Below are 13874 nucleotides of genomic sequence, written 5' to 3'. Positions count from 1 at the left end.
TGTCAACTCGTAAGCGACTCATACAATTATAGTTGGTGGTGACTTTAATTTACCCTCGACATGTTGGAGGCATGCAGAAACCTTCATCCTAAATTGTGCTAAACGCAGTCCCTGAAAATTATTTCGAGCAATTAGTTCATGATCCCACGCGAATAGAAAACCATTGTGAAAACACACTTGATCACTTAGACACAAATAAACCTGAGCTGACAACAAGCATCAAAATGGATACAGGGATTAGTGAACACAGGGTTACCGTAGCGAGACTGAATATTGTAACCCCCAAATCCTTCAAAAATAAACAAAAAATATACCTATTCAAAAAATCCTTCCTGAGAGACAATCTTCACTCCTTCAAAATTGATAATATAAGTGTAGAGCAGATTTGGCTTGAATTGAAACAAATAGTATCGACAGCAATTGCGAGATTTATACCAAATAAATTAACAAAAGACGGAGCTGATCCCTCTTAGTACACAAAACGGGTCATAGCACTGTAACAACGAAAAAAGGATGCCACATTTAAAACAATAGAGAAATCCCCACGATTGGCAATGTTTTACGGAATCTCGAAATTCAGAGCGGAGTTCAACGCTAGATGCTTATAAAAGTTCTACAACGAAACTTTGTCCCGAAACCTGGCAGAAAATCCAAAGAATTTCTGGTCGTATGTAAAGTATGCTACCGGCAAGACACAATCAAATACTATGGACCACAGTCCTGCCAAAGCATGTTACTGAACATAGCGTTCAGAAATACCTTCACCAAAGAAGAAGAAGTAACCAGAACTCGAATCAAGAACAGCTGCCGACATGAGTAACGTAGAAGTAGATAGCCTCTAATTATTGAAGCAACTTAAATCACTTAATAAAAGCAAGTCTTTCGGTCCAGACGGCATACCAGTTAGGTTGCTTTCAGAGTACGCTCATGGAATATACAACCGCTCGCTCGGCGAAAGATCCGTATTCAAAGACTAGAAAGTTACACGGGTCACACCAATATTCAGGAACGTTTGTAGGAGTAATCCACTAAATTATAGGCCCATATCATTAACGTCGACATGCAGCAGGATTTTGGAACATACATTGTCTTCGAACATTATGAATTACCGGTCTATTGATACACAGTCAACATGGATTTAGGAAGTATCGTTCTTGTGAAACACAACTAGCTCTTTACTCACACGAAGTGCTGAGTGCTATTGAGAAGGGATTTAGAATTGATTCCGTATTTCTAGATTTCCAGAAGGCTTCTGACACTGTACCGCACATACGTCTTGTAGTGAAATTTCGTGATTATGGAACATTGTCTTAGTTATGTGACTGATTCGTGATTTCCTGTCAGAGAGATGGCAGAACACTTAGAAAATGTAACAGATCTACTGAAGAGACTGCCTACAGTACCCTTGTCCGTCCTCTTTTGGTATACTGCTGCGCGGTGTGGGATCCTTACCAGATAGGATTAACGGAGTACATCGAGAAAGTACAAAGAAGACCGGCACGTTTTGTACTATCGAGAAATAGGAAAGAGAGTGTCACGGACATGATACAGGATTTGGAGTGGACATCATTAAAACAAAGGCGTTTTTCGTTGCGGCGGGATCTGCTTACAAAATTACAATTCCCAACTTTCTCCTTCAAATACGAAAATATTTTGTTGGCGCCCACCTACATAGGGAGAAATGAAACGATCATTATAATTAAATAAAGGAAATCAGAGCTCGCTCCGAAAGATATTGGTGCTCGTATTTTTCCGCGTGCTCTTCGAGAGTGGACTAAGAATTATTGTGAAGGTGGCTCGATAAACCCTGTGCCAAGCACTTAAATGTGATTTGCTGAGTATCCATGTAAATGTAGATGAATTGTAAAACATTTACGAAGAAAATTTAATACCTAAGATCGCTTTCGGTGCTATGGTCGTTTTCAACATTTAAGACTGTCATCTTCTGATAGTTAAAAGAGTCGCTATACATCCTGTTCCATTATGAATGTATCACTCGTGCCATGTTGACATTATAGTGGATAGTATGTAGCACATGCCACACAGGTTTGTTAAAAATAAAAGTTAATTTAACAAAACTGTGTGGAATGTACTATATACAATCCTCTACAATGTCAACTTGTCACGTGTGATACAGTCGTAATGGAACAGCACATACAACCACAAGTTTTTAAATTATCAGGCGATGACACTCTTAACTCTCCAAACCGGTAATTCCCAATATCCTGTCGGACCCCCTTTTTCCTGGCGAAGTGCAGCAACTCGACGTACCATTAACTCTACAAGTGGTTGGAAGTCCCCTGATGTAATATTGAGCCACGCAGCCCCTCCATAGACATCCATAATTGGGAAAGTTTTGCTGGTGCAGGATTGTGTGCACGAACTGACCTGTCGATTATACACCATAAACGTTCAATGGGATTCATGTCGGGCGACCTGGGTGCCTAAATCATTCGCTCGAATTGGGTAGAACGTTCATCAAACCAATTGCGGGCAGCTGTGGACCAGTGACAGAAGCATATTGTCATCCATAAAAATACCATCGTTATTTGGGAACATCACGAACGGCTTCAGGTCTCTTCCAAGTAGCCGAACGTAACCATTTTCAGTCAGTGATCGGTTCTGTTGGACAAGCGGACCCAGTTGATTCCATGTAAACACAGCTCCTCATTATGGAGACACCACCAGCCTGCCACCTGGGTCCATGGGTTCATGGCGTCTGCGCCACACTCGAACCCCTACCATCAGTTCTTACCATCTGAAAATGGGGCTAATCTCAGCAGGTCATGGTTTTCCAGCCGCCTAAGGTCCAACCGATGTGGTCACGAGCCCAGGAGAGGCGCTGGGGGCGACGTCGTGCTGTTAGGAAAGGTACTCGCGTCGGTCGTCTGCTGTCACAGCAGATTAACGCCAAGGTACGCAGACTCTGGAGAGGATGAAGAAGAGTCAGCCGTTAAGTAAAATCTAGATACCTGCTTGGAGAGAGCAGCAATAGAGCATTAACCAAATTCATCTTGATCTTCAAAATGCATCCTGACATTCTTGAATCATTGCTAATGAACACTTTTATTTAGCATATTTAAAAGTGGTTGGGCATTCATAACTTCATCGTTAAGAAATTTCTGGTAAAGCAATGTAAAACCTAAAAATCCTTTCAATTTTTTATGTGCTCAAGTTGCTGGCATATTGTGTAGTGTGCTGATCTTTCTTATCGTCTTGCAAAATTCCTGCTGCTGAAATGAAATGGCCAAGTGGGTGTGAACCCTTCACCACCTTGGCTTCGTGAAGCGGCCATGTTATCCTTGGCCTTAATTCGCTTCTTAAGGACACTACTCCAGCCTCGGTCTATCGCCTTCTGTTTCCCGACCTTCGCATGGAACTTCGCGATAGTACCTTTGTACTGATGGCTGTCGGACTGACCGTGAGGTCGGGTGTGCCTTCGTCTTGGCACCCGTGTCTTTCTATACCGGATTCCGGCACATTCCTCAGTATTTACAGCCGAGCTTTTCGCCTTGTATCAGGCCACGGAGTACATCCGGCGACACAGCCCTCCCAACTGTGTCCTCTGCTCAGACTCGCTCAGCGTCCTCCAGAGTTACGTCCCACTTTGCTTTTTGTGGTTATTTCACACAATGTTGCTTGTGCGTTAGCACTGACAACCCGACGCAAACGTCGCTACTGTCAGTAGTTAAGTGAAGGCCGCCGGCCACTGCGTTCTCCGTGGTGAGAGGTAATGGCTGGTATTTAGTATTCTCAGCATACTCCTGACGCTGTGGATCTCAGAATATCGAATTCCGTAACGATTTCCGAAATGGAATGCCCCATACGTGTATCTCCAACCACTGTTCCTCGTTCAAAGTCTGTTAATTCTCGTCGTGCGGCAATAATTACGTCGGAAACGTTTTCACATGAATCACCCGAGTACAAATGAAATATCCGCCAATGTATTACGTTTTATATCTTGTGTGCACGTTACTGCCGCCGTCTGTGTATGCGCATACCGCTATGTCGTGACTTTGTCACCTCGGTGTTGTCTTGAATGCGATCGTGGCTATTAAGTTTTCTTCAGAGCAATCAGGGGCAACGGCCTTGCCGCTGTGGATACACCGGTTCCCGTGAGATCACTGAAGTTAAGCGCTGTCGGGCGTGGTTGGCACTTGGATGGGTGACCATCCAGGCCGCCATGCGCTGTTGCCATTTTTCGGTGTGCACTCAGCTTCGTGATGCCAATTTAGGAGCTACTCGACCGAATAGTAACGGTTTCGGTCGAGACTACCATCATAACGACCGGGAGAGCCCCTCATATCCGCATCCTCCTCTGAGGATGACTCGGCGCTCGGATGGTCCCGATGGGCCACTTGTGGCCTGTAGACGGAGTGGTTTTCAAAGCAGCAGAGATCGCTCGTTCTTATCTCTGATTATGAGAAATTTCAATCAAAACCGTTTCACGTTGCTGACGTGAAGAATCTAGTAGTTGTGTACAACAGCATCACTTTAAATTCCTGTGTTGATACCTTTTGGTACATCTTCCCAGTTTTAAGATCTACTCTATTTCATATAAAAACGTCTACGTAAAAACGAGTTTTCACTCACGCAGGTTTAAAAAATGCATAAATCTATCAATAACCCGAAGGTTTGTGTAAATTCTGCTTTACTGGGAATTCTCCTATTGAAGGTGGTATGCCGCTGGTTCCTCCGACCTTTGAATCGTCTTACCCAACCACTTTTGTGGGGGCCTACATATAACTTGGATACCGAACCAAGGTGCAATTCAGAATTTTCGCATTACGTATCATTGTCAGAGGTGAGAATCTCAGGACTGACGGAAGATCGAACCTGAGATATTTCGATTCGTATTTATGTGTCCGAGCCAGACAGCTCCTGCGGAAGTATGACAGTATTAGACGAGAAAGTGCCATCAAAATTACTACGTAACTACTATTTTTTAAATAGCTAAGGCAATGTTGTAATCCTTCCCATTGGAAATAGCAAGTCATGCGTCGTGGTACGTTCTTTGAAAATCTGCAGTACGTCTGGCAATAGTGGGACTGTTAATGCAAAATATTTAATACATCAGTTCAATCATTTTAATACGCCACAGTTATGAAATTCATAATTTAGACAAGCTGCGATGTTATATATTTCCATTTATACGAGTTACTTTCTAAGAGTCTGGAGTAGGTGTAAAATTGCGTATAATAGTATGTTATTGCTTGAAGTCACGAACGTACGATCTAGAGCCTCGTAGATTTTTGGTACGCAAGCGGCAATCTTTGCGAGATATGCATCACTCAGCACATTTCCTAACGAATATGTAAATTTCAATTCTTGTAGGTGCCACCTTCAGAGTTAGCGAGAACCATATTTGCATCTCCGTTAAGAAACTACAGGAACGTATTCTGCATACGGATTAAGAAATTGTGGAGCATACAGGCCTGGAAAGAAGGCTACTTTATAAACAGCCCTCAGGTCCACGCAGGTGAGTGTTGGCGTAATGACAGCTTTAATACGGAGGCGGCGGCGACCGGGAGCGCACGGGAGCGAGATTGGTTCTTTTTTTTTCTCTTTCCTTCTAACGCACGGTTGTCTACCCACGTAGAAAACTGTCCTTCCCTTAACAGGTCTGCCGTCGATGTCTGATAGCAACATAGTTGTCGAAACGGGTCCGTCAGGTATAGCTGAACCGTAGTGCAAAACTGTGCTTCAGAACATGACAGTATTCTCTTACTGGCACTTGGCTTCAGAATATTGTGTGTCAGTCGCACTCTGCTTGCTGACTTTCAGTACAAGCTGCACTGCAAACTAACGAAGCCTATCGCTCTACATGGTAGTTACATATGCAGTAGCAAGAGATTAACTATGAATCCATTTATGGCTCTATGGTCTTCTCACCAAATATGGGACACAAAACCCAAAATAATCTCGTCAGAAAAGCCTCGAAATGGAAATAAAGTATTGCAATATGGGTAGATAGAAATAATCAGCGAGGCGAAAAGTCTTTAGCATCTATCACACACACACACACACACACACAAACCTAATTTATTCCTGCATTTTAGTCAGACACAAAACTAAATGTAACGTTGGTTTATAATACTGATCACTCCTGTGATGTACTGATATGAACAATAGGTCAAAAATCTCCTGAAGGTTGGCTTTGGGTCTACAGACCTTCTGTTTGAAGGCTATCATGGCGAATATATGTATTCATTTGAGAGGTAGACGCAAGCATTTAACTGAGTGCCCACATTTGTCACTTGAAAATGTACCAGTTTTTCGTTAATTCGTTGGCTTTTGGTTTGTGCCCAGACAGCCATGTCAACTGTGGAAAGATGATACGACAGTGTGTGTTTTGACAACGGACAATATGCAGTAGTTTGAAGTCGTATCCTGGTAGGAAATTACATATGCTTAAGACTTGTCATGCGCTACTAGTTAGGCGGCTTTTTCGTGCCGGTAATGACGATACGGAAACAAGAACAAAATAAAACCCAGTCCCCGAGAGTAGGAAATTTCCGAGCCGGGCGGGAATCGAACACAATCCCATGCCGTTAGCAGTCTGCCACGCTGACCACACAACTACGAAGCGTATCACAGTAAATTCTGAATATTATGACAAAACATGTATGTAGGAAAACATTGTAGAAAATTGTTAAATCACTACAATGTTCAACAGTTTTAACAGCATCTCCGTATTACACAAAAACGACTCAGTATTAAAAACCGTAAATGCATTTAACGGTTCTACTGCAACATTCACTTCCTCCGATAAAAAGTGTACATTCAGTCTTGTTAGTTCTACAATATGTATTTTTTAAATATATATTCTTTATCCTCCCACGACTGTATATGTAAAAAAAACTTGAGTTTATTTAATTTAGGCTTTAAGCCATTTTCACGGAAAGCTGCAGGTGTCTACAGCATAAGTAAGCATTCATTTACACCACAAACGCCGACCGCTGTGGCCGAGCGGTTCTAGGCGCTTCAGTCCGGAAGCGCGCTACTGCTACGGTCGCAGGTTCGAATCCTGCCTCGGGCATGGATGTGCGTGATGTCCTTAGGTTAGGTTAGGTTTAAGTAGTTCTAAGTCAAGGGAACTGATGACCTCAGATGTTAAGTCCCATAGTGCTTAGAGCCATTTGACCCATTTTTTGACACCACAGACTGCCTTCTACCACGTACACAAAAATACCACTGATACTACACTGTAGCGCCAGAAACACTGATATGGGCATGCGTATTCAAATACAGAGATGTGTAAACAAACAGAATACGGCGCTGCGGTCGGCAACGCCTAAACAAGACCACAAGTCTCTGGCGCAGTCGTTACATCGGTTACTACTGTTACAATGGCAGGTTATCAAGATTTAAGTGACTTTGAGCATGATATTATAGTCGGTGCACCAACAATGCGACACAGCATCTCCGACGTAGTGATGAAGTGGGGATTTTCCCGTACGACCATTACATGAGTGTACCGTGAATATAAGGAATCCGGTAAAACATCAAATCTCCGACATCGCTGCGACCGGAAAAAGATCCTGCAAGAACGGGACCAAAGACGACTGAAGAGAATCGTTCAGCGTGACAGAAGTGCAACCCTTCAGCAAATTGCTGCAGATTTCAGTGCTGTGCCATCAACATGTGTCAGCGTGAGAACCATTCAACGATACATCATCGATATGGGCTTTAGGAGCCGAAGGCGCTCTCGTGAACCATTGACGACTGCACGACACAAAGCCTTAGGCCTCGCCTGGGCCGTGAACACCGACATTGGACTGTTGATGACTGGAAACATGTTGCCTGGTCGGACGAGTTTCGTTTCAAATTATACTGAGCGGATGGACGTGTACGGGTATAGAGCAACCTCATGGACCCTGGTCCCTCAATGTCAACAGGGTAACTTTCAAGCTGGTGGAAGCCCTGTAATGGTGGGGGGCGCATGTAATTGGAGTGATATGGAACCCCTGATACGTCTAGATACGACTCTGATAGGTGACACGTACGTAAGCGTCCTGTGTGATCACCTGCATCCATTCATGGCCATTGTGCATTCCGACGGACTTGAGCAATTCCAGCAGGACAATGTGACGCCCTACACGTCCATAATTGCAACAGAGTAGCTCCAAAAACACTCTGCTGAGTTTAAAGACTTATATCTGGGATGCCTTGTAACTTGCTGTTCAGAAGAGATCTCCACACCCTCGTACTCTTACGGGTCCATGAACCACCCTGCAGGATTGGCTTCAGATGGCTCTGAGCACTATGGGACTTAACTTCTGAGGTCATCAGTCCCCTAGAACTTAGAACTACTTAAACCTAATTAAACTAAGGACATCACACACATCCATGACCGAGGTAGGATTTGAATCTGCGACCGTAGTGGTCGCGCGGTTCCAGACTGTAGCGCCTGCAGGATTCATGGTGTCATTTCCTTCCAGCACTACTTAGGCATTAGTGGAATCCATGCCACGTCGTGTTGCGGCGCTTCTGTGTGCTAGCGGAGGCCCTACACGATATTATGCTGGTGTAGCGGTTTCCTTGGTTCCTCAGTCTATAATCTTGAAATGTTCAGTAAATGCCGTTTTCAGAACTATTTCGTGGTATGTTACCGTGTAATAAATTGTAACAAATGTAACAGGTTTGTGCTTAGGAACGGTATTACTCTATGGACTAGATAAGATCGAGGGAAGTCTCTCCGTAAGGGAAAGTTTTAGGCGCGAATGGATAAGGTACATGGGCGTGAGTTGTCGCGCCTGGTCTTTGTGTGACAAAGGAGTCTGTGGCCTTTGAATAGGAAACATACCGAACGCTCAAGGAGGCAAGCATTTCTTGGAAAGTGGATTAAATATGCCTCGGATGTATATTGTTACCAGCCGATGTATCATGGCGCGTTTGCATTGCTCTGTAATTTTCATTTCCGACGCCAAGAACAAATATTCAGAGTGTATTACTTCAAAAGTCAAGCTTACCTCGTATGGTATTGTTCCTTCACACAGATGATGGCTCTACATCCACCTTCAGGGAAAATACTATATAGTTTTGTATATACTTGCGGGACACTGCTTGGCTGAAGTTTTCACATTATAAATGCTTAATCTTAACGGTGTATCACGAATTTTGATATGGCCTACGTCGCCCACCTTGAGAGGATTCTATTCCTGTTACAAGAATATTCCGAGTTGTAAAACATAGCTCCGTGACAGACTGTTTCTTATTCGGTTGAATGCTATCGCTTTCCATCAGTTATTATCACCCTGTTACACCAATATGATTCCACACATTCTGTAAGTCTGGATACCTAGCTGAAAGTTCTTTACGGTTTGTAATTCCCAAGGCGTTTATCTGCGATCTTTACGGTGCGAACCTTTATAATCACTGTGGCGCACCATTTTTCGTTCTGTATTCATGGTACAAGTTTATGGTTTGTTTGTTGACGATGTCTATTTTGTAAAGTGTAACACTTACATCCCATGGAAGTGTGACCTCCACACCTTCCGAATATTCCTTTTCTGTCGCCCTTCTGAAGCACATTGTAAGTCATTATTAGCTAATATTTTTCCTATCAGAATTGTTAACACAACACTTTCAAATGAGTCTTACTAAATATTAAACTTGCGACCTCGCACTCAAGCGGCTCCACTGAGTGCTTCTATACGTTCCCCAATGAGGACAAAAGCGTTCATGATGCGACCTAGCAGTTGATCTCGCGCATTCAGCTTTCGTTTGTAGATCTCAGACTTCATCCAACCTCATAAAGAAATCTCTAACTGCGTAAGGTCTGGCTATTCTGGTGGCTAGCTGACTGTGCTACCAGAAATCCAGGGATCAGGGCTGGAGCAGTTGAGACGTTCCCTCACACGTCTGGTAAACTGTGGAGGGGCTTCGTCATGCTCGAAGTACACTGCAGTCATCGTGGCCAAAGGAATGTCCTCAAGGGGATCAACAAAAGTGTGTTGGTACCAGGGCTACGCTGCACCATTTCAACAGTGCGATGCAAGTAATCTTGTTCCGTCATTTGCTGTTCTAAAATACTAGACTTATCAACATGTTACCGATCATGTCGCACAAAACATTGATCAAAAAACGTAGTTGGAAATTGGTTTCCACTGCAGCATGTGGATCTCCCTGTGACCATCGATGATTATTACGTTTGTTGTTGAGTCCTTTCCGTATAAATGTACCTTAATCAGTGAATAGCATTAATGAAAGCAAATGACGATCGACGATTTAACCAGTGACAAAATTCAACTGGTGTGGATTTGTCTGTCGCTAACGTGAAGATTGAGGGCATGGTGTATGTGAAGTAGATTTAAGTTTCTCGCATGTTATGTTCGTCATACATATGTTTGTGCGACATTGATACGGACAGAAAATCACCATGTGTTGGTACTAGGGCTACCCTGCACCAACTCAACAGTGTGATGCTGGAAGGATACCTGTTCCACGGAATGTGCTGAAAACTGTGGTAAGCACTCTACGATCAGGAATTTGATGTTTGGGAAAGCGCTGACGGTATTCTTCGGCAGAAGTGGGAGCACTACCGTTGCAGAAACTGTAAACATACGCCATACTTGGACTGTTTTTCACTTGTGTAAATGTGTAGTATTTTAGACAGCACAGCTAACAGATGCTTCTGTCCGATTCAGTTTCAGTCCCTCGCACTACTTGACTCAGCAGAACAGTTGCGCGTTCAACGGGCTCGATTAGTGGCAGAAAGACATTTCGGAGAAAGAGACTGAAAGCAAAGAGGAAGGCTTTGCCACATTAAGGCGTCTAAGAGGTTGGATGTGTAAGACAGGTGCTTGCGCGCCACTTGCCTAAAAACAAAAGTACATTAAATGTATTCTATCTGGAAAACCATTCTGCATGGGGGATAAGTCCATATGAAGCTTTTTGCTTGAAATGAGCTTTTCCTGTCACATTCCTGAGTACTGACCGTCCCTCCTGGGACACGCTGTATGTCCTTTCCATTTGCTTATTGTTAATTAGTATTTATGGCTGTTGAAAAGAGTGTACTGGGGTTCACTTATATGTGGCACCCGTATATTGTAATGATACTAATGTAAACTAAAATGATATTGTAAACGATGTATGTCTCTGATGGGGTCTATAAAGCAAATCGCTGACTTTGCACGACTGTAGAGCCAAAGATAATGCTTCTTGTCTGCGATTGTAGTGTTGGAGTAAGAGAGCGCTTGGCGCACAGTAGTAAGTGTGTATCAGCCTGTGACCGAAAGAGGATGCAGTAGGCAGTTTTTTGTGGTGTTCTCTGTAAAGCCACCAAGTGTTATTATAATGTAGGAATTTTCTCAAATCAATATTTTGTGTTACATCGCACTTAAAATAGGTACTTAAAAATGATGCTGTGCGGCTGGTCCCGGCGGAGGTTCGAGTCCTCCCTCCGGCATGGGTGTGTGTGTTTGTCCTTAGGATAATTTAGGTTAAGTAGTGTGTAAGCTTAGGGACTGATGGCCTTAGCAGTTAAGTCCCATAAGATTTCACACACATTTGAACATTTTTTTAAAAAAATGAGTTTATAATGGAATGTAAAGTGAAATTTAATTGTGACAAGAAAGGATTACTGGACTGATATTGCAAAGAAGCTCTAAGACTACATGTACGAGGGAAATCCCAAAAGTAAGGTATCCTATTTTTTTATAAGTACATAGACCTGTATATTTCTACAATGGTTTACATCAGTTAACAGCTTGACCATTTAGCTATTTTTCGACACAATCACCATATCTGTCGATGCATTTTTGTAGACGCTGTGGTAGTTTTTGTATGCCCATGTCATACTAGCTCGCCGCCATGCTGTTCAGAAAGTTATGAACCTCTTCTTTCACCTCGTCGTCGGAGCTGAATCGCTTTCTGGCCAAATGTTCTTTTAACCTAGGGAACAGATGATAGTCACTGGGCGCCATGTCAGGACTATAGGGTGGGTGGGTGATGATGTTTCACTGAAACTGTTGCAGGAGAGCAACGGTTTTGCCGAGGGATGTGTGGTATAAGGTGTATGCTTCGCCGGTGATGGGCGAGGCATGACAGAATCTCTGACCAGAGAGTAGTTTATTGTTAGTTGTTGCTTGTCGCGAGTCTGCGCTAGTCTGCGCGAGTCGACAGTAGAAGTCAGTCTGCGCTTGTCTGCGCGAGTCTGCAGTAGTAGTCAGTCGGATACAGTAGCAGTCGGTCGGCTTTAGTAGCGAGTGGACAGGAGTAGTCTGCGGGAGTCGGCATGCGTCGGCTGTGTGCTCTGGTCGCGACTCTGGTCAGGACTCTGGAGGATGAGTATTGTTGTAGAAGGTAAAGAAGCAGCCTTGCGCACATTTAGTAATGTATGTTAATTGTAATTAATTTTTGTTCAGAAAAAAATGCCCCAATAATAATTTTTTATAATATAAAGTAACTTTTTTTGTAAAGAAAAACATTCATTTCAATTTAAAGAATATTTCCTATGCATTCCATCCAAGAATCAAAAAAAATATACGCCAGCATTGCATGAAGCTGTGTCGATAAATAAGAGCAGAAATAGTTGCAGTTTTTATTGAGGTAAGAATTTTTGCTTTTGTTATTCAGAATACAGGGCCGAAGGTCAGCGCTGCTGTCCTTATAAAATTTACCAGATATTATTATTTCTTTTGGGAGGTTACATTTCGTTCATGGTTCATTATTTAATTGATATTATTGTGGGTTTTTGGTCAATTTTCATTCCTTAATTTTTGTGGGGAGGTAACGCTTGGCTCCATTTCCATTTTCATTTAACAAAATTTCGTGTGGAGAGGTTACACTTGGCGACATCCGGCCAGGATCGTATTTTTTTTGTGAATCTTCTGATGAGTAGTCATATATCTGCTCTTATTACTTGAACGTAGTTAGCATCTGGCGCAACGCATTTTTACTAATTTGTCACTCTTTCTTTCACAGATCATCGGCAATTTTTTTGCTCTTTGTTGTATTTGTGTTGGTTGCATTTTGCATTGTCTTTGTTTCATTTGTGAATAATTCTGATTTGTGAAAAATGCCGCGAAAAACTGTTAACAGTACATCGCGATGTGTAATGAGTGAAATAGCCGACTCAAATAATTTGACCGATAGTACTTGCGACACGCAGTGTAATGATGACAATCCTCCATTTACAGACAATCAGTGCGTACCGACCACTTGTAATAATTTTGATCCTAATGATGAACAAATGAATTCAATTGTGTCCTATGTTAATTTGACGACAATTGATGACGCGGGACGTTCTGTTACAATGAACGCTGCCCAGCTTGACACACCCGGTTTGCAAAATTTTCGTAATGAACAGACCAATTTTTCTAACGAAAATGAACAGTGTAATCAGAGTACGACAGATTTATTTAATTCCGAGGTAGTGACTAACAGTGCACATCCGATTAGCCAGTGACTAACAGTGCACATCCGATTAGCAAACATTTTCAATAATCACAGAATATCCAAATGGATACACAAAACGTGACAATTGCAGATACACCATCACACAGCACAGAGAATAGAGTAAGTAATGTTACTTTGGATCAAATTATGGCAGTATTGCTACAACATAGTGCATATTTCGAACAACTTAAGGAATCGTACAAACAGCGGAATGAAATGCTAGACAACCATTTCAAACAACTTAATGAACTAATTAATGAAAGTTTCAAACTGACGAACGAAAAACACGACAACCTTAACGAACAGAACAAACAAGTTAGTGAACAGATTACAGCCGTTACCGTGCAACGTGATGATACTAAAGAACAATTACATGAGGATACTAAGACTTGTGCTACGAACAATAGTGAAGAAACTAGATCTGTTGCACAAGGATTAGGTAATAGACATGCAGGCACAACAGAATCATTTAG

The 13874-nt window shown here is 42.6% G+C and overlaps 1 pseudogene; it reads left to right on the top strand.

Annotated features, from left to right (window-relative positions):
- Window positions 1-4079: 4079 nt before the first annotated feature.
- On the top strand, window positions 4080-4197 carry LOC126238680 (5S ribosomal RNA; annotated as a pseudogene).
- Window positions 4198-13874: the final 9677 nt, after the last annotated feature.

The sequence above is a fragment of the Schistocerca nitens genome, chromosome 2 (assembly GCF_023898315.1).
Source record: "Schistocerca nitens isolate TAMUIC-IGC-003100 chromosome 2, iqSchNite1.1, whole genome shotgun sequence".
In the NCBI taxonomy this organism is placed as follows: domain Eukaryota; kingdom Metazoa; phylum Arthropoda; class Insecta; order Orthoptera; family Acrididae; genus Schistocerca; species Schistocerca nitens.
Note: the sequence above shows the minus strand (reverse complement) of the source record. Positions and strands in the feature narration are given on the sequence as shown.